Here is a 3,110-nt window from a genome sequence, read left to right as displayed (position 1 = left end):
TTATGCTGTCAAGTCATCTCTGACTCCATGGAGACACCACGGACATAACTTTCCAGGATGCCCCACCTCCATCTTCAGTTGTTCTGGTAGTGTATCCATAGAGTTTTCTTGGTAAAAATACGGAATTGGTTTACCACCGCCTCCTTCCACACAATAAACTTGAGTCCCCGTCCTCAACTCCTCCACTATTCCATGGTGCTGCTGCCCAGCCCAGGTGAGTTTTGACTTGTAGCAGATTGCCTTCCACTTACTAGCCACTGCTCAAGCTAGGAATGGAATGGGTAGGCCTCTGCTTGACTCTTCCTCCCACTTCTGAGACTGGTAGAGTACTGGAAACTCTCCAGGTGCAACCCTGAGAGGGGCCCTGAAAGAGAGGGAGAGGCACATTTATTATTCTCCTAGACTGTAAGCTCATTATGGGCAGGGAACATGTCTACCAACTCTGTTATGCTGTACTGTCCCAAGAATTTAATACAGTGTTAGACACACAATAAGCACGCAATAAATGCACATTGACTGATTGATTGATTGATTTAATAGGTGAAGGTGCTAAGGCCCAGATAAATCAAGGGGCTTACTTGAGCTCATGCAGGAGACAAGGTATTGGACACAGCCAAGTATTTACTGAACACTTACTCTGTCCGGGGCACTTTACTAAGCACTTGGGACAGTGCAATATAACAGAGTGGGAAGGCACATTCCCTGTCCATACACAACTTACAGTCATCCCATGCATCCCAATTACGAGCTCTTTCCATTAGGCCACACTGTCACAGCTGGGTCAAACAGGCCCCAGGAAGCTGCTGTGATGGAGCAGGAAGAAGAAATAGAGCACCCAGAAGCCTCATAAATGGGCAGTTCTTACCAACCCAACCAGCACACAAAATGTCATCCCTTTAGACTATTGAGAGGCCAGGCTAAGTTGCAAACAGTAGATTCCTCGACTGAACCCTCCTTTCCTTTACTCCCACTTCCTGCTGTGTCACACCGATTTGCTCCCCTTATTCAACCCTACTCCCAGCCTCAAAGCGCTATGTACTTGTCTGCAATTTATTATTTATATATCTTAATGCCTGTCTCCCCCTCTTGACTATAAGTTAGCTGTGGGCAGGGACTGTGTCCATTATGTTGTTGTATTGTGCTGTCCCAAGTGCTTAGTACAGTGCTCATCACACAATAAACACTCAATAAATACAATTGACTATTTTCTCCCATTGAGGAAAAGTTGCCTCTCATATAGCCACCATATCGCCACCTTTCAACCATACTTGCTTCTCTCCCTGGGGCAGGAGTGAGTGCTCAACAGGTTCATTTGTGAACACATGTGACGACACGTAAGCAGAAATGGAAAACTTCACCTCTCCCACCCATCAGTAAGTCCACAACGGGAAAGAGAGCAATTATTGACCAAAGAGCCTCGGGGCGTCCAGTGCCTTCCTAAACTCTAGGGAGGACATGTTCATTAGATGATTGTTGTCAAAGGATAGGCTGAAAATTGAAATTTAAAACGGTGGTTCTGCCAGAATAAAGAAGGGATATTTTTAAAGCCCCTGTGACTCACACTAATTCCAGTTGATTTTTTCCACATTATCCCTAGGCGTTTATTTAGTTAACTGCCTTGATGCAGTATGGCAGGTGGAAGGTTCGTTCTGCGAGGAAAGGTGTATACATTCTCAGGTGATGGCACCTTTGTGGGATCTGAAGAGAATCACTCTTACCAGAGACCGATTCAGCAATTTTCTTGGGCTCTCCTACTTAGCCATTAGCAGCAACGACTCAGGACTCCCGAAGGAGAGGGATGGGTACCTGATTCTTGCCTGAAAACACAATTTCAATGTAATTCTTCAAGAGAACTGTCATTATTCTCAGAGGAAGGCAATATGGTTCTTTCTGGCTCTTCCCACATTTCCTACAGCAACAATATTTCCATGAGCTTATATACTGTGTAGGCGAAGCTTGGTAAATATCCCAGTGCATATGGGAGGCAGATCTGAACAAAGGGGTCTGAAGAAGTAAAAAAGTTTATTTCTGTAACCCTTTCCTTTCTGAGAACTCCATTTCCCAGAATCCTCTCGATCTTCTAGAAGATCAAGTAGGCCTTTTTTAAACCCAAGAGAAAGCATTTTCTCTATTTTTTTTTATCTTCCCTCTCTCTCAGAGACCTGCTCTTCCTCTTCCTGACTGACCTGTAAGTCACTTTAATTACTTATTTGCAGAAACTCAACTTTTGTTTCTGAATTCAATTAGATGCCCTAACTACCAGGTGTTATTGGAAATAATCTGGGGTGATATATGATTTTTTTCACAGTCCATCCATTATTACTCTTGGTGACTAAATGCCACATGGTTCATAACCACTATCTTGAGGTGGGGAGCCATGATTCACTAGATAGTGAAAAAGCACAAAATTTCCCAGTATCCAGTGTGCTGTCAATCTTTAACATATTGGGCAGTTATTTTCCTTTTCTCCCTACTGCTTATCTCAAGTCCTACAATCCTCAGAACTTCAGTGAGAATTTGTGTAGGACCATTAAAAGAGCAGCCCATTTTCTGTTGGTTTACGGCAATAGCAGATTTGGCAACTATTAAACAAATTCCAAGGTAAAATGCAAAAAGGAGAAACCAGGAAAAAACTTGATCAAATGCAAGCTCCGAAGAAGCAGGACTACCAAATAACATTTATGAAGACACAACAATCAAAAGGGTCAGGAATAGTTTGGATAAATTAATGGATGAGAGGTCTATCTTGGATAACTAGAGGGAAAAGTTTAGAAGGAAGAGGGCTAAAATAGGGGTTTAGGGTGGTGTCTGTGACATTACTGGGGGTTTTCGGCACTAAATCCTGGCTAAAAGAAGTCAGGAATTACTATATGAGTGCCAGACCACGGTCAATCTCCCCTGGGTCCTAAAGCAGTACAAATTCCTCATTTTTTTACTACAGGTTTTAGGATGTCCTACTCACTATTCTCCAAGTCCCTGCACCCCTTTTGCTGCCCCTTCTCTACTGAATAGAAGTATACTAATAATGATAACAATAACTGTGGTATTTATAAGCGCTTATTATGTACCCGGCACTGTACTGGAAACAAACAAGTCAAGTTGGACAGAGT

General features: G+C 43.0%; 1 non-coding gene across 1 annotated transcript; it reads right to left on the bottom strand.

Annotated features, from left to right (window-relative positions):
• Positions 1-224: 224 nt before the first annotated feature.
• Positions 225-362, bottom strand: LOC114809504. The gene has a single exon (XR_003757283.1). It is a non-coding gene; the product is annotated as a small nucleolar RNA SNORA7 (small nucleolar RNA).
• Positions 363-3,110: the final 2,748 nt, after the last annotated feature.

Source organism: Ornithorhynchus anatinus, chromosome 2, assembly GCF_004115215.2.
Source record: "Ornithorhynchus anatinus isolate Pmale09 chromosome 2, mOrnAna1.pri.v4, whole genome shotgun sequence".
Classification (NCBI taxonomy): Eukaryota; Metazoa; Chordata; class Mammalia; order Monotremata; family Ornithorhynchidae; genus Ornithorhynchus; species Ornithorhynchus anatinus.
The sequence above is the reverse complement of the archived record's forward strand: the minus strand, read 5'-3'. Positions and strand labels throughout refer to the sequence as shown.